The 24,041-nt window shown below is 36.3% G+C and overlaps 1 pseudogene; it reads left to right on the top strand.

The window, feature by feature from the left end:
- Positions 1 to 678: 678 nt before the first annotated feature.
- On the top strand, positions 679 to 1,666 carry LOC145139011 (RNA-binding protein 1 pseudogene; annotated as a pseudogene).
- Positions 1,667 to 24,041: the final 22,375 nt, after the last annotated feature.

Consider the following 24,041-nt stretch of genomic DNA (forward strand, 5'->3'; position numbering starts at 1 on the left):
AACGAATGTACGACGTAAAAAACTACGAAGAGAATGGTTGACTTTTAGCTAAAGTCACCAAAAAGAAAATTGTAGTACTCTTTAAAATAAGAATTTTGAGAAAAAGAATGTCAAAAATAGAGTCCGTACGAGAGAGTTATGATTTTAGCAAAGTCATTTAAATTTATAATATATATATATATATATATATATATATATATATATATATATATATATATATATATATATATATATATATATATATATATATATATATATATATATATATATATCTTCCTTTCTAATAAATAAATAGCTTGAATCTCCTATCACCATGTGTCAAAGTCTTTAACTGCCATGTGTCATGTGTCTGCCTCTTAGTCTTCCAACCCGTTCACATCCACATACATCCCAAAAAATCAGGAAACAAATACGAGAAATCAGCAATTACCGAGTCTTTTTGCTACTAATTAGCAAGATCAAAACCTATTTCATGGAAATCTATTCCAAAATTAAAGGCCAGCCTATTTATTTATATGATTCCTGCTCCCACTCGGCTACTCCCTTCCTATTGATCGATTGTTGTTGCCGATTAAATTCCAACCTAATTCTTTGATTTAGGGCAAATTCCAGTCTTTTTCAACACCAAAACCCCTGTATCGGTTTCGCCTGAAACCCAGGATTTGTTTTAGGAATAAAATGGAGGGTTGTGATCAAAGCAAGGTATTTGTGGGTGGGTTATCATGGGAAACAACAGAGGATGTGTTGAGAGAACACTTCGGAAAGTATGGAAAGGTTATGCACGCTGTAATTGCTAAAGATAGAATCACTGGAACTTATCGTGCATTTGCATAGAATCACTGGAAGTTCTTGTGGATTTGCGTTTATTTCCTTCACTGAAGCATCGGCTCTGAATGAAGTTCTTAATACACATACGATTCTTAGGAGAGCGGTTTGTTTTCTTTAATCTCCCACTTATTACTTCTAATTTGCTTAATCAGTCTGTTTGATTTCATATTACTCCCTAAATCACATGAAGATTCCATTAATATATTTGCATGTTGTTGTTCAAGATAATCCTTGACTAAATTGTTTGACGGTTTAATTGAATTAAGATGATCCTTTTTGACATATTCTTTCTGATTCTTAACAGGTTGAAGTGAAAAAGGTTGTACCAAGACATGAATACAACCAAAGCAGATTAAATAAAAAGGTAAAACTAACGATGTTATTATTAGCAACGGTAATATAAAAATTAAGAAGATTTTTGTAGGGGGGGTTACCTACTAACATAACAGAAGATGAATTCAAGGTCTATTTTGAAAAATTCGGTAGAATTACGGATGTAGTTGTGATGCATGACAACATAACACATAGGCCAAGGGGTTTTGGTTTAATCACTTTTGATTCTGAAGATTCTGTTGAACAGGTTATGCAAAAAAGTTTCCACGAATTATGTGGGAAGCTTGTGGAGGTCAAAAAGGTTGTACCAAAAGATGATAATGGTGGTGGGAATGGAATCAACAATTACCCCTGTGGTGGGAATGGAATAGGCAATTACTTTGTTCCTGTTTACGGTGGTTATCCTTATGGTTATTATCGAGGATTTAACTATGGTATGGGTCCATGTGTCTGCCTCTTAATCTTCCAAAGATTGGTTTCCCGTTCACATCCACGTACATACTAAAAAATCAGGAAACAAATACAAGAAATCAGCAATTATCGAGTCTTTTTGCTACTAATTAGCAAGATCAAAACCTATTTCATGGAAATTCATTCCAAAATTAAAGGCCAGCCTATTTATTTATACGATTCCTGCTCCCGCTCGACTACTCCCTTCTTACTGATCTAAGATTGTTGTTGCCGTTTTTTTTCTTTTGTGTTTTGGTATGTATCTGTAGATAAGTAGAGATCTATCAATCATACACCAATCGCAACCAGCATGAACCTCCATCCACACCTTTCAATTCCACATCTAAGGAGTTCAATCAATTTTGAAGCCTCCATTTCTTCTTGTAAGCATAATCTTTTCCTGTTTTAGGGTTATATACATTTCTTCTGATAATGGAACCCTAATAATAATTTTTCTTTTATTTGATAATAGAATGGTCTGATTAATCAGATTCCATATTGATTAATATTAATCATTGAAAATTTTGACTTAACTAGCATGATGAAGGTTATTATTTCCAATTATTTTGCTCAATCTTTGTATTTAGTATTTTAACTTGATTGCTCACTTAAGTCAACTGATTTTAATTTTAAATTTTGAATATATACATATTTTAGGTATGAGAACTAAAAATGAGTGAGATACTGAATATTTTGATTTGATTATTATTTTCAAGGTTATCATTTCCAAATACACAGGTAAATCATTGTATTTAATTCATTGGGTTGACTATCATTATTTATCCCTAATTTATGTTGTTCTGTTAATTGCTTCTTCATTCGTCCACAAGAATTATTGTTGCACTTGGACGTGTTTTACCCTAAAATTCCATCCACAAGTTGTAAGTAGTATGTGTTATCTATTTTTTTAGTTTTTTTTATGTATTTTTTTTACTGATATTACATAGTGTTTTTGGTGACAATCTTGAGCATCAAATGAATGGAGATATATACAGGGACAAGTGCACAACAATTTCACAACAATTTTCAACTATTTGCGATATTAACATCTTGACAATGGGTTTATAATGATAAAATCCTGTTACATCAAGCCACAATTGAAGCAAATTTCCTTTCTCTCAACTTTCACTAACCAATTTTTTTTTTCAGGTTTAAGTAACTCATAAAAAATTGTCTGTGTTTGTATATGTAAAGGTTTAGTTATGTGGTTAATTATCGGTATGGTTTTATTTATTGTGGTTTTGGTCATCGGGTCGTTAAATCTTACTACTCAACTTATTATTATTTTTTTAAATTGCCATTTTACCCCTCAACTAACACTGAAAAATGAAAACCTAAAACTTATAAAATCTTAATTTAGTATTACATACAACTTTTACGTTTTTACATCTTCAAATAACAATATTTTATATAATTCATTGTTAATATTGGTTACATTGGTATATGTTTTTATAGGTTTCATCCAAGGACAAAATTTTCATTTAATTGATCAAGGATTATGAATTTGAACTATCAATATTCGTCTAATTTAATAACCGTGGTTTCCACGGGTTATAAACTACTATGTATATATATATATATATATATATATATATATATATATATATATATATATATATATATATATATATATATATATATATATATATATATATATATATAAAGTCAAAATTAGCCGATGGAGTTTAAACGAAAGATGTAGATCTCGTCGATAGCTACACATGGATAAGAGTAAGGATAAGATCGAATTAAATAATGTGGTTAAAATTGTGGATAATATCGAATTAAATAATATGGATAAAATTGTGGATAAGATCAAATTAAATAATGTGGATAAAATTGTGGATAAGATCGAATTAAATAATGTGGATACAATTGTGGATAAAAACGAATTAAATAATATGGATAAGAACGAATTAATTAAGCTTAATGGCTAAGTAAACTTAGAGGCTAAGAAATCCTAACACTATAAATAGGGACTCAAGTCTCCTCATTTCGTCACAACTTTCCATCTCAAATATATCTGTTTCGAGATTTCCGTCACTATGACTTGAGTTCTCGAGTGAAACGTAGAAACGCTAGAGCATTGGAGAATCGCTTCCTAGAAAAAGTCTAAGCATCAAATCCTTTTCCGATCTACTAATTAGGTGAGTACATTGTTACTTTCATCTTACACATAGATATGAAGTTTTTATTATAAATTACGTGTTATGTGTGCATATTATCTGTGTTTTTGATATTTATGTTGAATAAGCAAAATATACATGTTTTATTCGATTTAAACTATATATGTATTTTATACCTATAATTATGATGGGTAAAGATGGGTAGATGATATAGATGATGAATTAAAATGATGAAAGGCCTCGATGTTTAAGATGATCCAGTCATCTAGAGGAGTATAGATGACGACCACCGACTATTCTAGACTGTTTAGTGGAACGCTAACAGGCTCGCAACCTGTAGGTGTTTTTGAACTAAGTGTTCATCAAGTGTACTCCATCCCCCCATGGTTGCCTTATTTGACATGTATTGCTGAGAAATCCCCTAAGCAGTGTTGTCACCCCGATGAAAAATCTTTAGGCTAGGTCCCTTAATTTAGATGATTTAGGGACAGAAAGTGAGGATAACGGGAACGGGTAACCGGGTTGATTGATTGATGAAATTATTAAATTTAGTTATTGTGGGTTGAAAACCCTATGTGCTCACCAGGTTTCCCAACCTGACCCACTCAGTTTATTTGTATCACAGGTATCGATACGAGGACACTTTACACTGAGAGATTAAAGGAGATATAACTCACTAGTGTAAATGAATGTAATGGCTGTTTATGCTTATGTTTCTATATTAACGATGGCATCCCAAAGTTTTAATATAAATAAAATACATTTCTTTGGAAATGCCTTGATAATATATTTATCATGTTTTCTGGGAACAAATTCCGCAATATTATTCTTTAAAATGAATACTCTGATTTTCAAATAAGCATAAACAAATCGGTCTTTTCTGGCCGTGAAATTGGGGATGTCACAACAAAATCATGTTATCTTATTGCATACGTTCTTGGTTTTTTATGTGACATCCATCCTAAAGACACTTCACAACTACATACGTCCCCCATACAACAATAAAGATTGGGATGTACTTTAGATGGGGTCTACAATGATGTTAAATTCAAGTGTATATTATTGGACGATATTAGATAAGAATTTGATATTATCCAAGTTCCCGTATTTATGTTTAAGATAATGAGAAAACATAGTCATCTATATTATAAATTAGGTGAAAGGCCCATGTGAACACGGGTGTGAGGATATAAATCTTGAAAATAGTCTCTACGGCATACATACAAATGGTTAAAATTAAAATAAAAAAAATTACAAAACAAAGCAAACACAAATATCTATCTATCTACCGTATATTGTGATGTATACTCAAACATTATCAACCAAATCTTGATGAAAAATGTCGTATTTATAAACCTTGAAGTACTTCCTAATAGCTAACTATGAAAATTGAATGCTATAGTTGAAAACAATAAACATAAAATGCTATGATCGACATCAAAATGAAATTTGAATGCTCTAATTGAAAAAATGAAAGTCAAATGCTATAATTGACATGAAATTGAAAGTTAAATGTTATAATTGGAAAAATAATGAAAGTAAAATGTTATAATCAGCAATAATGAAAGTTCAATGTTATAATCAACAATAATATGAAAGTTGAATGCTATAATTGGAAAATAATGAAACTAAAATGCTAAAATCAACATTAAATTGAAATTTGAATGTTAAGTATGATATTAAGATAAAGTAAAATTATGTAATTCACATTAAATAAAAATGTCAATAAATAAAAGTAAAATGCCATAATTCACATTAACATAAAAGTTCGGTGCTATATTTGAAGTTCAATGCTACAATCAATATTCAAGTGAAAGTTCAATGCTATAATAGCAAAAACAATATAAGTAAATGCTATAATCTGTAACGTCCCCAAATTTCTAAGTAAAAATTTTATTTTACAACAACCAAAAAACCATTCATTAAATCATCCAAAAGAAAATCAGAGTATGAAAATTATTCTCAAAACATCAGTGTATAATCATAAACAGATATTGCAGAAAATTTCTAATGGATGCAATGTGATCAAGCTGGGCCCTTCCCTTTGGAACCAGAAGTACCTAAAACATTTAAACATAAACCGTAAGCACAAAACTTACTGAGTTTACCAAAATACCACATACCATAAATAACATACAAAAATATGTGAATGTTATGGTCCTCCTACAGTCTTACAATCACTCTTTATTGCAGTCCTCCTGCAGTCTTCGTTGTTATGGTCCTTCCATAGTCTTCCATATGAGTACCATGGTCCTCCCATGGTCTTTCATACAACTTTTATGGTCCTCCCACGGTCTTCCATACAAGTGACATGTTCCTTACATGGTCTTTCATGCTAAAGTCACAAAGACAGTCTAGAAACCTACATAGTATAGTGAGATGACTCACTTCACAATCGAATCAGATATATCACAGCTCGTACAGACAAGAAACCGGTGCTACAACCCACTTATCAAAACACCCAAGTACAAGCCTTAGTTTACACTCTAAAACTAATCATTTGACCAAAGGTCAACCCAGTCAAAAGTCAACGGTCAAAGTTCTCCATGTCGTGGCAAATCCATGGCCACATCGTGTCTATCCAACATAGTCGCGATAAAAACCTCCACCATGTCATGGAAAACATATTGACACACTGTGGCAATGTATAGACAAAGCAGTCACGAAACCTTCATTCACCACATCGTGGCAACCATCTTGCCACGTCGTGGTTCTTGCACTAGGACAACTTAATGTATTGAGTCCTTAATCTGTTAATGTAACATTCATAAAATTTCATAAAAATTTAAACTTTTTTAAACCAACCAAAATCATAATTGTTTACATTGTAGTTTTCAAAACACATTTAACATCAGAGTTTTTCCCCAAAATTACAAGACATAATATGAGTAGGTGCACGATCAAGCCTTTGCCTTCCCACGGTCATTAGAGGTACCTGAAACACAACCCAAAACTGTAAGCCCAACGCATAGTGAGTTTCCCCAAAATACCACCAAAACATATAATCATAAATATTACAACAACAGCATGCATACAGAACCTTCAACATGTCTGGACCGCCACACCGGGTCTTTAGCCTGTCTGGACCGTTCTCCGGGCCTTCGGCCTGACTGGTCCGCCTTACAGGCCTTCAGTCTATCCAGTCCGCCCTAGGTCTGTTGGCCTTCTGAACACAGCAGGACCGCCTCAACCCAACCACAATCACATATCCATATATAACATAATCTAACATAGCTAGCATATACAGTCAGTCACACAAGTCTAGCAGATTACTATAGCATATAAAGCATACAATAAACCAGGACAAAACTCCAAAGGGCCGGTATTGGTGCCTTTGACCCGAGAGTACAGTGAGGAAAACTCACCTCGCAGTAATGAACCGCACAAAAAGCCTTTGGCTGCTGGCTCACTATAGCATAGAAAGCATACAATAAACCAGGACCGCCTCAACCCAACCACAATCACATATACATATAAAACATAATCTAACATAGCTAGCATATACAGGCAGTCACACAAGCCTAACAGATCACTATAGCATAGAAAGCATACAATAAACCAGGACAAAAATCCAAAGGGCCGGTATTGGTGCCTTCGACCCGAGAGTACAGTGAGGACAACTCACCTCGCACTAACGAACCACACAAAAAAACCTATTGCTGGCTCACTAAAATCCCAAACTTCACAACAAATAAACATCCAATTAATAAATTGGATTACCATACTTGACTAATAACCCATATCTAGGGTAAATGGCCATTTTACCCTTTCCCTAATTGGACCAAGGCCCAGGCCCAATTCTTGATCCAAAAGCCCAAGGCTATTCAAGACCCATAATTAGCCTAGTTTTCCAAATTGGGCCCAACTCCTTTTCGGGCCTTATCCTAAGGTCCAACCCTTCACTTGGCCCAAAACACTCATACTCAGATAGACCAACAAGGACCCAAGCATTTAACCCCAAAAGGTGGCCCAAAACTTGAAGCCCAAACTCCAAAGTCCAACAGAAGGCGTACGCGGGGCGTACTCCTGCGGTACGTGGGGCGTACACCGAGCCTCGCATTGACCCACATTGGGTTGGCTGACCGAGTACGTAGAGCGTACTCCCCCTTACGTGGGGCGTACCCTCGCAGATCCAAAAATCTCCTTTTGTGCTTAATGGCTTAAGCACTTTAGCCCAAACTACAGATCCATGGTCTAAATGCACCCTAGAGTTATAAAGTCTCCAAATTTATGACTTTACACGTCCAAAATTTCTTAATACAAGGTCTTAATCCGTTAAGACCCTTCTACCAAATGCACGGGACACTTCTAGCCATTGGGACCTTATTTTTATGACTAAGGAACCCTCGAAGGGTATGAAAGGACGACTCAAAACATCCAGAGCATGCCATGCTCAAGATGGAGCATTTAGGACCAAAAAGAAACATAAAAAGACCCAAACATGAGATCTATCAAAAAAGCCATAAAGGTATGAACTTTATACCTTTAGATGGTGGAGAAGAGCGCCAAACTTCCAGATCCAATCCTTGCTTCAAGCTTCCAAACTTCTTGATGCACTTCTCCTTCCTTTAAAACACCAAGAACACACTTTATGGCTCTCAATCTCACTCTAGGAGGCTAGGGTTTTGCAAGAACGGCACTAAGACTTTGGAGGCTGAAAAGGTGGGGATAAATGAGCCATAAGGATGCTTAAATACCCCCCACAAACCCTAAAACTTAGGGTTTCCTTCAGACACGAGTACGTCCAGCGTACATAAATGTACGCCCAGCGTACTACGGTGCGCCCTAGTATGCTTAGCGTACCCACATATACGCTTAGCATACTCCTCCTGGGCCCAAAATTACAAATTTGCCACTAGGTCTTCCCATGACCACTTCCATCCAATCCAAGGGCCAAAATAACATACATTAAGAACCAAGGGATGAATTTAGAAATACCTGAATTCTCGGGATGTTACAGTTAATCCCTTTATTTATAAGATCCAGATAGCTTTTTAAGACCCTAAAGGTCCATAAAAATCCAAACTTTATGGACATGCATGCCCTATGCATGTCCTTTACTCCAACCAAATCAAATAGCAAGAAAATGACCTAAAACTCATACATGGCAACCAATACTCATCCAACTTCTAGATCCAGAAGGTATAGTGACTAAGGGACCAAGGTGAGCCATAAAATTTGAAAACATTATCTCACTCACCCACTCAAACCTCAACTACGAACCAAAACATGCAAATAATCCTAGCTCTAGAAAAAATGAACCAAAAAAATCAAGTCCTGATGACTTACAAAGCTCCAAAAATTCTAACAAGGGTGGATCTGAGTTGCTTGATGATTTCGTGCACTCGAGCTTCTTCTTCTTCCTTCAAAGATAAAAAAACAACAAGAATGAGCTCAAAAGCTTGGATAGGGGCTAGGGTTTTGACAAGAGCGCTTTTGGGGTAATGGAGGTTGAGGGTGGAGGAAACCCTAGCTATCATATCCTTTAAATAGGGCTAAAGGCCTAAAAATCTAGGGTTTTGCCTTCAGTCGTCACTACGTCATGGAGAGCATGCCACTACGTCGTGGCGAATAAAAAAGTACACGATCACCTAAGTGGCCTCCACGCCATGGTGATCCTCACCACCACATCGTGACCACCTAGAATACACAAAGTTAATGTTTAAAAATACTACCTGAGAAACCTATTGTTACAACTCTCCCCCACTTCGATTAGATTTCGTCCTCAAAATCCGCTGCTTCAAACAACTCGGGGTAATGCTCCCTCATCTCCTCCTCGGGTTCCCAAGACCATTTGGAACCATTTAGGTGCAACCATTTCACTTTAACCAAATCCACCACATTGTTGTGAAAGGCCTTCGTCTTCCTGTCTAAAATAACAATCGGTCTCTCTACATAATTCAAGCATTCATCAACATGAATATCATCTAGCAGAACCATTGTTGAATCATCCACCAGGCACTTCAGCAACTGAGAGACACGAAAGGTGTTGTGGATCTGACTAAGCTCCACAAGGAGATCCAACCGATAAGTGACCTTGCCCACCTGAGAAATAACCGTGAAAGTATCGATGTATCTAGGGCCCAACTTTCCCTGCTTCCGGAAACAGATGACACCCTTCCATGATGACACCTTCAGAAGAACAAAATCCCAACCTGAAACTCGAGATCAAAACAACGTCGGTCAGCATAACCCTTATGTATGTTCTGTGCGGTCTGCAGTCTACTACGCACCTGCTAAATCAACTCCATAGTCTTCATCACTACTTCAGTACTCCCCATCACTCGCTGGTTAACCTCACCCCCAACAAATTGTTGGGTTTTTATTCAAAAATTAGTTTCAAAACATAAAATTTAGGCAACGGAAGACTTGATATTTTGAATAACATAAAACAAGTTTATACCTAGCAAGAATCATCTTGCAAAGTTTGGAAAGAAAACAAACACAACCAAAGAAGAGTAAGAACAAATAACAATATTTGTAGTTCTTTGGATCCTCTTGGGAGGCTTGGAAGTTGATGAAGAATGATAAACTTTAGAGACACCAACAAGTTGTCAACTTGATTTAAGATGCTAGTCTTGTAAGAAAACTCTTAAGCTTGAAGTTCATAACCAATATGAACTTCAGAAGACTATAAGATACACAAGTAAACTCTTCATAAGATGAACAAATGGAGAGAGTCTCCAATCTCTCTCCATGTTATGGTTTTTGACTAGCTCAAAAGCAAGAAAGAAAGCCTTCTTTTAAAGCTTAATCTTTACCCACAAGGTCTTAACACTTTAAGACAACTCATGCCTCTTTATAATATTTAATTCCCACACTTATGAAGCATGTTCCTACAATATTATATTCAAAATACATGTCTCCTATATCCATCTCTATTTTCGGCCCATGCTTCTAAAAAGAAGAAGATATGTTTAAATTTTATAAACTCAAAGTTTATAACATATAAACTTTGTCTGTAGGTAAAAGACAAAAGGATTTAACTAGTCCAAAAGGTTGTACATGACTTATCAATTCATACAATATGAATTATATATAATGTTACTTTCTAATGAAAATTATTTTTTCGTAGAAATAAATAATTTCCAATTTAAGTATAAGAGTTTATTGAATATTTATTAAAATCAGTTTCTAATAAATAATCAATTATATCAAGTTTTTGTTAGTGTGACCCTTTAGTATCATATGTTAATTAGTAATATCACTTTAATATAATTCTTGAGCATACTAGATCATTCAATCTCCCACTTACGTAAGATTCATATTAGACAGATATAGACAGTGGTGAACGTCTAGCAAAATTTCAATGCCCCCATTAACATATGATTTTGTGCCATTCTATCAACGCTCAATTCCTAAAAAGCCCCAAGCTACAATTGGTGTATAGGGTAAGTTTATCAGTTATCCCTTTGTCACAGAAATCATGTTAAACATGAGATACGGATCACAATCAATCACATTTGGTGTTCAACTTTTGGTCAGACGCTTTAGATGTCTAACTCTCAACACATAAGAGGAACAAATCTCATCTTGACTACATAAGCTTGTTGCGTAGTTCATACCATACCTGAAAATGGCTTTTATAACTACCTGGTTAAGGGCCAATGTTTGACCATATCTAAGCACAAAACTTCCTACACTTAAGTCCCACTATGTATCTCGGATGTTAAGAATACGAAGATTGTACGTTTTAATCAAGTATCATTCACGATAGCGATTCATGAGATGATCTTGATGCGGGTCAGTTCAATACCAGTTCTCTGACAAGTACCTATGAAACTTGGTTACAACCCATTGCCTACCTTCATCTGGAGAAATTCAACTAATCCAATTCATATTAGTCTTATTTCATAGTTTCTCCCACAATTATAATCGACTATGAACTTTCAGAATAATAAGATTATTCATGGATTAAACATGTTAATATAGAACACAAGAAGTATTAATGATATGATCGTATCCTAGTATACCAAAACATTATATAATAGTTCTTGTTACAATGTTCCAATATCCAAATACTAAATCCAAATCAAAATCCCATTTCTAGAATAAAAAAGTCTTACAGTTGAAGTTTGACCATTCATACTTAGCTCAAAAGAAAAATTTTATTAATGGGTTTGACTAAACTTAATTTGTGTGAATTTTGTGAATACTATCATCTCCATATGTGACTTTACTCTAGGTATAGTTAAATGTCTTTGAGTATATGATTGGTGTTCTATCATGACATAGAGTCTCTTAGCTTGATCAAGTATACTCACGAAGTCACAAAGATTTCTATGTGATCCTTGAATGGCATAAATCAACATAGTTTTTTAATGAACTCATTCATCCAATCATATTAGATTTCAACTTATAAAGCAGTGTATTCTTATTTTGGAGTATATTGTGTCATTTTCTTTTTCTTGGACCTTATTCCAACCAAACCTACTCTTCATCCCACAATGAAGTCATAATCCAATTATAATTCATAATTATATATATATATATATGTGTGTGTGTGTGTGTGTTTAGAAATCAGAATCTTATGTAGCGCTTTACATGAAGATATTATTCTAAACTATATGTCTCGTACACATTCTCTTAATTCTTCCAAAGTACTCTTAGAATGTTTCTATATTTATCCGGTGACTTAACCATGTGTTCAATTGGTATAGTATGATATGCTCATAACATGATTATATACCAAGTCTTATGCATAATATGGCATAGATGATGGATTCATTTTCCAAGAAAATTGAATATAAATAATTTCAGCTAGTTCAAACCTATGAGCTAGGTTACTTTTGAGGCTGGCTCAAATCCAGTGACATGTGACAATGGTAAGGTTCCTTCAAAGTAATCTTCTATCTTGATCTCTTTCAAGATATTGTCAATATGTGAATAAGTATATTAAACTTTTAACATTCATTTTATCTATCTTTACAGATTTTACATTCAAAGAATGTATCTTTTTCTTCCTAAGTCGTTCATTTTAGAAACACATTCTGAGTCAAGGTGAAAAGTCCTGGCATGGTCAGAATGTAATTTCTCATGATTCAATATGTCTCACTCATACAATATTAGGAATGTCACTATGCTCCCATTAGTTCTTAGTAAACACACATGTTCAATTCATTTTGATATAAAAGCATACCTTGTGGTTTTACATTAAAATGATGATTGCAACATTGAGATCTTTGCTTTATATCCACAGGTGGATCTCAAGATTTACACATTTTGTTAGGATAACAAGGATTAAGAAAACATCCAGGCTAATCTATATAGATATCTTCTAGTAGATGTCTATTAAGAAAATCGGTCTTTCTTGAAATGTATTTGCTATATCTCATATTGAGAATATGAATTTATAGTAAACAATATCATTGTTCATCTAATCGTAGCTACTTGAGAAAAAGGTTTGATCATAGTCAATGTCATGAGTATGATAAAGACCATAGTCAATGACATGAGTATAAGAAAATCCTTTTATAACAAGTCTTGCTTTAAATGTGTATAGTTTTCCATGTAATGTATTCTTTCTAGAAGAATCACTTACTCCTTCTAGCCTTGCTATAGAGAGAAAGTTCAATCAAGACCATACTTTATGATCATACATGGATTACATCTCATGTTCATGACTCTAAGTCATTATTCAGATTCGAGATCTAACACAACATCTTGGTATTTGATGGATTTACTAGAAACCATCAATAAAATCTCATCAGTGAGAGATTCCACATTTCTCAAGTCATAGATGATTTCTACCACTAATGCGAACAATTTGTGTTTGTGAATAGCTATTATTCAAGTTTAACAATCATTGTTAAAAACTAGTACCAACTGTAACTACATCAGGTTATGGTTCTTGAGCTGCTTCAAGTTCCATGTACCTCCTACTTGCTTTTTCATTAGAAACTTGCTTTATGCTAACTCAACTATCAGAGGAATAAGAATAACTTATTCTTGGTCGGTTTTCTTATAATAGTCTAAGCTACATTTAGAGTATGATAAAAATATGTATTTAGTAGATTTTAGGTTTATAAGCTTTAGTCCAACATAGGCTTCAAATCCATAAAAAGTTTAAGTAAGATAAGGATGGAGCATTTCCATACAAAATCTTATGAACAAATGTTATATCTACTAATTATTTGGCGTTTGTACTATGAAGAGTGTTTGAATCGAGCTTAGAAAACAAAATCAATAACATAAAGCATTAAGAACACAATCGTAAATAATATCTATTTGGCTCATTAAATGTCTAAATGAGTACAAAAGGTTCTAGAGAGAGAATGAGAACGAAAGTGCCCAAAAGCTACTCTCTACTTCTATACTAACCCTATTTATAAGGTACAACAGAAGCTCAAAAAGTATGTAAGGACTAGACGTTCGACATCAACATAAAAATGCCTTACAAAATACATACACACCAAAGTACTAGACTTCGCAACTATACACACCAAAAAGACTTTAGACATTTCACTAGACATTTCGCACCTAACAATCTCCCCCTTAGTGAGAAGTGTCGAAATCACGTCATCAGCTTCATGTTCTGGAGAAGTACTCTGCGAATCTCCATATACCAAAGAATAGTCTTCCGAATTTCAGCCTTGTTCGTAGCATCATTCTTCTTGCAATTATTGATAAGAACTAGAAGGCTTGTATACTGGACATTTGTGTACCTCTCAACATCATCCACTTGGAACAAAAACTTTATCATTCTCTGGTTATTGTTCTTGCCACGAAACACTACCCCCAATGGTTGGTGAACAATTTCTCCATCTTTATATTTGTCAATACTAATCTTCCCCTTTAGCAAGGATTAGGGAACTTTTGAAGTATTTTTTATGGCCATGGCAAGCTCGATATCAGTAATTACGAGGCAATCATAATAACTAACAATGAAGACTTTGATATGAGCGAAGCCGATGCGAAAATCTTCCTTGTTTCTCTCTAGTAGTTCCATTACATCCACATTGATTAAAATTGACGTCACCGAGACCATGTCGTTCAAGTTCATCAATGGGAAGTCGACAACAAAAAAAATTACAAACTACATTATTCGCTCTTACAACAACATAGCGAAAACTTTGTAGAATGCCTTCGAACAAGCTTTCCGAATAGATTGACATCACCTTTATGATTTTCACAGAAGTTCAAATCTCCTCTTTGCTTTTCCCTAAGACTACATGAAATCTCATCTTCAGTATTTTATATTCTTCTTTGTCTTTAAAATCGATCAACCAACTTGTACTGAGAAGAAATGTAAGTCATGTGATTTATTGGGAAATCAAGTTGATTGAATTCTAAGTTTTAAACATCAAAACTCTTCTTTGGAACCTTGCAAAAATAATCCATCTTCCCTATCAAAACAATTTGCTCAATAGTTTCATAGCACCAGTGTTTGTTGGGATCACCCTTGCTCAAACCAGGTGGATCATTCTGTCTTTTCCTCAAAATACTATTGATCTGTCTTTGTCTTTCGATCTCCATCTCTAATTTCTTATTTTTTTCTTCTTCAGTCAGAGTTACCTTAATACCTTTCCCTTTATCTCCCTGGTTGTATTTCGAAGGAGGTGATTTAGAACTTGACCCCGAGCCTCCAGCACTTTCGTTAATGACAATCCCTTTAGATATTGGTCTTGAAGTGGTGGTTGTTGAAGTTGTTGTCAAAGAAACTGGAAGAGAATTGGGTATTTGTGTAGACATCACCTTCCCAGCAACGTCACCCTTATCAGCATCTTTATAAGGTCCAACTCCTCTGCATCCTTTCTCTCCCCCTTGCGACACTTTCTTCGCGGGTGGAGCATTCGTTGGTAAAAGAAGAACCAACTCAAGGATAGGTGCCAGTTCCTTTTTGAGATTAACTTCAATGGACGAAAGCATTTGAGTGATTGTTTCTTGGGAAACTGAAGATTGGTTTGAAAGAGCAGCTTGCGAAACTGATTCCTTGATGCTGCTTAAAAATTCCTCCAATTTTTGAAAGACTTGTGAATCCAATTCTGTTTTCGCATGAAGCTTAGTTGAATAAGCAGAATTGTACTCAACTAACTTGGCAATTGCATCAGTAACAATATCAACTTTTTAATGAAGAACATAATGACTTTTATCTAACTTCTCCACCTCCTTAGACATCTCCTTTTTAAGGTTAGTCATCTTAAGATCAAGAGACTCTTTTATCGTCTTCACTTGCTCAACAAAAATTTCATGACGCTATTTCACAACATCACGAAGCTTTTTAATCTCATATTTTAATTTCTCAGCATGAATTTTCAATCGTTCAACTTTTTGCTTTTCAACATTTTCAACCATACTCCGTAGACGAATCTCTTACGACTTTAAAAATACTCCACTTCGACCCCAGACATAGAATTTCGACCCCAAGTGTCTTCTTGTATCTGTAACAGAGAATTTAGCTTGTTGTTGAGGATCTTGAAATGTTTCCCTGCCATTAGCATGTTTTCAGGAACATTATCCTCCTCAGGATCAAATTCCAAGTCAGCAAAAGAAACCATTATATCATCGTCATTCAGTTCCTCTTCTTGAACTATATTTTCTGCTTCAGTGGATTGAGAAGAGAAAAGAGTAGTTATCGGTTCATGCATTATTGTGGAGAATGTGGGTGAGATTGTGGATACAGGAAGTGAAGATGGGATAGGAGAAGATAATGGTGGCAATGAAGTTGAAGTATCAAGAATTATGGTTTCTATGGTAGATGAAAGAATGAGTGTTGTAGAAATGGTAGACGTTTCAAGATGAGAAGTACCAAGGGCTTCGTTATTCAACATCCTTTCACCCATAGTGACATTTGTGTTCCTATCATATACGCGCACATGGATGCCTGAGGTGCGAACATCCTCCGTATAGGACTCGGTGAGCGAAACCTCGGGTGGTATGACCTTAGCCTGCTCAGGTATGGAAGTAGATGGAGGATCACTCAAATTAGTTTTTGTATCCATATTAGATATGTGTACACTTGCACCTAGACTTCCAGTCTCCTCGAAAATCGACTTAACTAGAGAATCCCTTTGAGGTGATCCAAAGCCCATGTCATCAATGCGAATATTAGAGTGTTCGCTATCACTGCCAAGATCTGATTCGACAATGACCTTATCAAGGGGGTCTTCAAGTTGTCTCTGCTTCTTCTTAATCTTTTTAACCATCTCATGTGCTTGACGTTTCTTGGAAGCTGGGGAAACAGGGGCAGGAATTTCTCGAACAAGTACACCTTGTCTGTTAAGCTGAGGTTTGTGAATTTTCTTTACCCCCTTTGAAGAAGAATAAGGATGTTGTGATTTACTTGGGGTTTCAGCTTCAACCTCTGGAACAGATGGTCGAATAGGAGAATGTGGAGGTCTTTTAGCTGGCCTCTTTATGCGTTTTACAGTGCCTGTCTTTGAAGGAATGACCTCCTTAGAAATTTCTTCTTCACATGCTCTTGAACAGCTTTTGGTTGTTCAGTCTTCTTCGTTTTCTTTGATGCTTTACTAGCCTTCGATGAACACTCAGCCCCCTTTGGCAATAAAAGTCCAACCGTGACATTTTATTAATAGATGCCAAATATTTAACCAAAATAAGGTTTGCAGGATCAATTCGTCTTAACATTGCGTATGTAATGCGAGCAACAAAAGGAAAAAGAAATTGATAATTAATAACCAACTTTGGAGCTTGTAAAGTCGAAAAATCCGCCTTTTCATCTTCTGAGGGAACTAAAACCCTTCCTTTTTATACACATCCCTAACAATTAAATTGTCACACCCCCAAACCAGACGGCGGAAACGTCTGGGGGTGGATGACTTCATTTGTAGTATCACAACACATGCATCATAGTAATCAAAGTACAAACAACCATTGTATTTAAAAAGTATAAATATTTACATGAGTTCAGTCACTGTATATTGACACCAAAATAGTTATACAAAAGAAGAAGACATGACTCAAAATAGCTCCATCTTCTCAAAAGCTCGAGGAGTACCTGTCTACTGATTCCCTGAGAATACAAGTAATCTGAAAAGAAAGTATCAACATAAAGTTGAGTGAGTGCATAAGTATTTATGTTTGAAAGTATGTTTTCTATTGCTTGAATATGTAAACTGTTCCAGAAAATCCTATATTTTATGTTGTATATGAAAAGTAGTTTTAATCTCATAAAACCGTTCTGTTTGTAAACCAATGTTCTGTATTTGTATTCCTTTATGTAAAACTTGTAACTGTGAGTGTGCTTGGTTCCACCAGCTGTTATTGTAAACTGTAATGTAATACTATAAATTGTATCTTGTAAACTAGTACTTTGAAAATGTACTTATGTTTAGTTAATTATACACTAACGTATTGTTAATATATTTTTAATGCGTTATTATAACCATACTGAGACTAGATGGCATGAGACAACGCTTTGAAGGCGTTAAAAGCTATTGATAACAACTATCACTCGTAGGCGTGTATGCCTGACTGTAGCTAGCAGTCTGAGTGCGGGGTTGTCAATCCCAATATATATCTATACGCACTTGTTTCGATCCCCAACTGGAGATTCTGGTTATAATGTCAGGACTTTAACTATGTTGTTTAAATGAACTAAACAACCTGAATCAATTGACTCATTAAAAGCATATAGACGTTACATGTATAATAGTTATGAAAACCCAATCATTCTGAAATGAATGATTGATACTATGCCCCTGAATTAGTATATGAAAGATGTATACTGTTGATTAGTTTTGAATCAGACCCTTGTTCTTATAAAACAGTGTACTTTAGTATACTTGAATCGTGAATTAATGTTCTATGAATCATAAATTATACCTATTATAATTTATATGTACTTTTTGAATTGATACTAACTATTCATGAATGCAACCCCTTGTTCAACATGTTACAAAGGGTATTTGAACTAAATGAAATGACTTTTATATTTATATACATATACAAATATATATCAGTAAAGTTTAAATGACATTCAGAAAAATAACCGATACTATAAGCCCACATCCAAACAAGGAAAAGGTACCAACGTGATTTGTCAGTCTTAAGCCTTTTAAACCTTATATATATATATATATATATATATATATATATATATATATATGATTTCTGGGAAAAATATAAGTTTATAAAATCATTTAAAAAGTTTAATATTTTGAAATACTTTTGGTGACTTGATGTCATTTTAACACAATTTATGAAATCATTTGATTTGATAATAACTGAAATCCATTTTGATAAGATATTTTTAAACCATTTGTTTGTAACACAAAATCTTTGTGTTAGACTTGTATCCCCCCCCCCCTTAAAACAGTAAAAACTATGAAAATACGGGGGCATGAACTCACCTGTAGTGAGTGATTCGAATGAAAGATCGATATAGGATGCTAAGAATGCCAAGTGAAGTCTTGAGCACAAACGGATCCTATTAAGCATATAATGACACATATATGTGTATACTTAGTGTATATAACAACTAATCATCTAAGGTAAACAACCTTAGGTGCTATGAAACACTTGAAATGAAGGGTTACAATCACATGTGATTGATGAAAGGGTGTTCACGGCCACACTATAAGTGTTTATAGCCATAGAAGAGTTTACGGCCACACACATGAAGTGTTTACGACCCAAGGCTTGATCCTATGAAGGGTTTACGGCCAAGACTTGATCTCATGAAGGGTTTACGGCCACATTAAGATCTCATGAAGGGTTTATGGCCACATCAAGATCTCATGAAGGGTTCAAGACCATGGATGAAGGGTTCATGGCCGTGAACTCTTGAAGATCATGCATTTGGGTGTTTGTTTCATGGTTTGAAATCAAGTGTTTCTAATGGATAACAAGATGATAGAAGAGATACTCACGTTTTGGAAGCCTTTAGGGAGTTTACGGCCCAAGAACAAGTGTGTGTTCTTGGTGTAAAAGATGATGATTTGAAAATCTAAACCAAAAGTGTTGAATTCATGGATGAAATCAAAGAGCTTCTTGTGAATAAGAAGGACATCAAGTAAACATGGAAGAATCACTTACGATTTTGAAGAGAAAGGAGAGTGTTCTTGATGATACTTAAGAGAGTTTTGAGAGTTATTGACTTGAAGATGTGAGAAATGAAGAAATAATGAAGGAAAACCATGTAAATGAAGAGGGGTTCACGGCCAACATGGGTTCACGGCTGTGAACCCTAGTTTGCGGCCGTGATCTCCTTGTGAAGGTGTTTCCGGCTCAATTGCAACTCAATGATCTCAATTTAATACTTCCTAACACACAATCCTTGAGTGTACTAGGCTTAGAACTCTCAAACAGACCCTTAACAAAGCTAAAAGTTAACAGAAACAAGTCTGACTTTTGATTGAATTGATTGGCTTTACAAGATAGAAAAATAATGGTATGTTACATTATCCACCCGTTAGAGAGAATTTCGTCCTGAAATTTGGATTAAAGAGATACAGAAAGACTAGGGAAAAAGATGTGGATACTTTTGTTGCATTTGATCCTCCCGCTCCCAAGTGAATTTCGGTCCCCGTTTTGCATTCCAGCGAAGCTTCACTATCGGGATACGGCTTTGTTTGGTTCTCTTTACTTCCCTGTCTAAGATCTCAACGGGTTCTTCCACGAAGTTGAGATTCTCGTTTACCTCGATCTCGTTGAGTGGGATAATAAGAGTCTCGTCGGATAAGCACTTTTTCAAGTTAGAGACGTGGAAAGTAGGATGTATGTTACTTAGTTCTTGGGGTAGTCGGAGTTTGTAAGCTACAGGACCGATTCTAGGAAGAATCTCGAATGGTCCTATGTACCTTGGGTTCAGCTTGCCACACTTTCCAAAGCGTATAATGCCCTTCCAGGGTGAGACCTTCAACAAGACGCGGTCACCAACCTGAAATTCCAAAGGTTTTCTCCTTTTGTCAGCGTAGCTTTTCTGTCTATCTCTGGAAGCTTTAAGTCGCTCCCGAATTTGTACGATTTTCTCCGTAGTTTCACGAATGATTTTCGGACCAGTGAGAGTACGGTCAGGAACTTGACCTCTAGCTAGTTGCGTGTCACCCACTTCAGCCCAGCACAGAGGTGATCTACACTTGCGGCCATAGAGGGCTTCGAAAGGAGCAGCCCTTATGCTAGTGTGATAACTGTTGTTGTAAGAAAATTCGACAAGGGGTAAATGAGTATCCCATGCCTTTCCAAAGTCTATCACGCAAGCTCGCAACATATCTTCTAGAGTTTGAATCGTTCTCTCACTTTGTCCGTCAGTTTGTGGATGGTAGGCTGTACTCATGTCCAGCCTAGTTCCCAAAGATTTTTGTAAAGACTGCCAGAAACGAGAGGTGAATCTACTATCTCGGTCTAAAATAATAGATATTGGCACACCATGCAGACTAACGATCTCCTTGAGGTAAGTTCTTGTTAGCTTCTCCATCTTGTCGGTTTCTTTTATTGGCAAGAAGTGTGCGGATTTGGTCAATCTATCGACGATTACCCAAATAGTATCATAACCACCCGATGTCTTAGGTAACTTAGTTATGAAATCCATCGTAATCCGCTCCCACTTCTATTCAGGGATTTCAGGTTGTTACAATAAACCTGAAGGTTTCTGGTACTCTACCTTAACTTTGGCACAAGTAAGGCACTTGCCCACAAAGGTAGTGATTTCGGCCTTCATGTTAGGCCACCAGTATAGTTTCTTGAGGTCTACGTATATTTTATCTGAACCTGGATGAATGGAGTATCGGGTTTTGTGTGCTTCATTCATAACCACATCTCTGTAACCACCGAACTTTGGTGTCCAGATCTGGTTCATGAAACAATAGACTCCATCATCCCTGACTTCGAAGTTCTTATCCATTCCTCTCAGGGTTTCACCTGCCATGTTTTTGGGTTTTAAGGCCTCGAGTTGAGCCTCTCTGATCTGTGTGGACAGATGTGAATGGATTGTCATGGTCAACGACTTTACTCGGCGTCCCAAGTATTCTTTTCTGCTAAGGGCATCAGCTACTACGTTTGCTTTACCAGGGTGATAAAGAATCTCACATTCGTAGTCGTTCAGTAGCTCCACCCACCGTCGTTGTCTCATGTTCAACTCTTTCTGATCGAAGATATGCTGAAGACTTTTATGGTCCGTGAATATTGTGCATTTCGTGCCATATAAATAATGTCTCCAGCTCTTCATAGCAAATACCATTGCTCCTAGTTCAAGGTCATGTGTTGTATAGTTGACCTCATGTGTCTTAAGCTGTCTTGAGGCGTAGGATATAACCTTTCCTCTCTGCATAAGAACACACGCAAGCCCTTGATTAGAAGCATCACAGTACACTACGAAATTCTCTGTCCCTTCAGGAAGAGACAGGATCGGTGCGCTGCACAGAGCTCGCTTCAGCGTTTGGAACGCTGTTTCTTGTTTCTCTCCCTAGCTAAAAGTTACACCCTTTTACGTCATGGTGGTAAGAGGTTTAGCAATTCGGGAGAAATTCTGGATGAATCTGCGATAGTAGCCAGCAAGACCTAAGAATTGACGGATTTCTGTAGGTGTTTTAGGTGCTGACCAGTTCTCAATTACCTTTATTTTGGAAGGTTCCACGTGTATTCCTTCTAAACTGGCCACGTGACCTAGGAAATCAACCTTCCTGATCCAAAACTCGCACTTTGAGAACTTCGCATAGAGTTTCTCTGTTCTGAGAGTTTGCAATACTTGACGGAGATGTTGGCCATGCTCCTTTACACTTCTTGAATAGATAAGGATGTTGTCAATGAAGACTATGACGAATTTGTCCAAGAATGGATGACACACCCTGTTCATCAAGTCCATGAACACAGCAGGTGCATTCGTCAATCTGAATGGCATCACTACAAACTCGTAATGACCATAACGAGTTCTGAACGCGGTTTTGGGAATGTCCTCCTCCAAAATCCGTAACTGATGATACCCAGATCTTAAGTCTATTTTCAAGAAGTAGCTCGCACCTTGAAGTTGGTCGAACAGATAGTCAATGCGAGGCAGAGGATATCAATTCTTGATGGTAAGTTTATTCCGCTCGCGGTAGTCTATGCACATACAGAATGATCCATCCTTCTTCTTCACGAACAAAACCGGTGCTCCCCAGGGTGAGAAGCTTGGTCTTATGAAACCCTTACGAAGGAGTTCGTTCAGCTGGCTGGATAATTCCTGCATTTCAGAAGGTGCAAGACGATAGAGGGATTTGGCTACAGGGGTAGCCCCAGGGATTAAGTCGATTTTGAATTCGACTTGTCGTTCGGGAGGAACTCCTAGAAGATCGTTGGGAAAAATGTTGGGAAAGTTGCAGACCTCAGGAATGCTCGTGATGTCTTTCACTTCTTGCTTTTTGTCTACCACCTGAGCTAAGAAAGCACAATACTCTTTGCTAAGGTACTTCTGTGCCTTGATGCAAGAAATGATCTGAAGGTTCGTTCCGGGTTTGTCGCCGTAGATGATAAGAGTTTCGTTAGTTGGAAAGTTCAGGTGAATGGCTCTTTCATAGCATAGGATGTCTGCATGATTAGAGCACAACCAATCCATACCTATTATGACGTCGAAACTTTTGATAGAGACCGGCATAAGGTCTATTTGGAACCAAACGTTATTCAAGGTAAGGGTACATCCTATGTATATATCGTTGGTGGATTCGGATTTCCTGTTAGCCATTTCGACTGTGAAAGTTTCATTTAGTGGTTGGGAGTTTTGATTTAGTAGGTGTTTGAAATTATGGCTCACGAAGCTCTTCTCAGCACCACAATCAAATAGAATGCATGCATAAGTATCGTTGAGAAGAAACGTACCCGTAACCACCGCAGGGTCTGCCACCGCTTCTTCGTGACCCGATGCTAGAATCCTCGTAATTCCTATGGCATTTCCAGCTTTCGTACAATCTCTCTTGAAATGCCCCACATCACCGTATCCATAGCATGCTTGACCTACTCCAGCGACAAGTACTTGGTTAATCGGTTGGGGTGGTGATTTACATAATCGGGCAGTATGCCCTTTTCTGTTGCAGTTACGACACTGCATTTCCCGGTAATTTTTGTTGTGGTGAAAATTACATTTATTGCATTTGGGGAGATTACTAGCATAAGGCTTAGCTGGTGCAGGGTTAGCAGGAACAGCAGCAGGTACAGTAGCAGCATGGACCGCCACTAGCTGTTGCTTTTTTGAGGGTTCCTGTGAAGATTTGCCCTCCCTCTTATTCCAACCTTTCTTCTTGCTGTTGTTGTTGTTGTTTCCCTTGGGCTGTTCTGGAGCAGCAACCACAAAGTTTTGACGAGCTCCATGGTCAATGAGCGACTGTGCCAACTCTTTAGCACTGTCAAAGGTAACAGGCCTGGAAGCAATGA

Source organism: Lactuca virosa, chromosome 9 (assembly GCF_052849685.1).
Source record: "Lactuca virosa cultivar CGN04683 chromosome 9, Lactuca_virosa_CGN04683_v6, whole genome shotgun sequence".
In the NCBI taxonomy this organism is placed as follows: domain Eukaryota; kingdom Viridiplantae; phylum Streptophyta; class Magnoliopsida; order Asterales; family Asteraceae; genus Lactuca; species Lactuca virosa.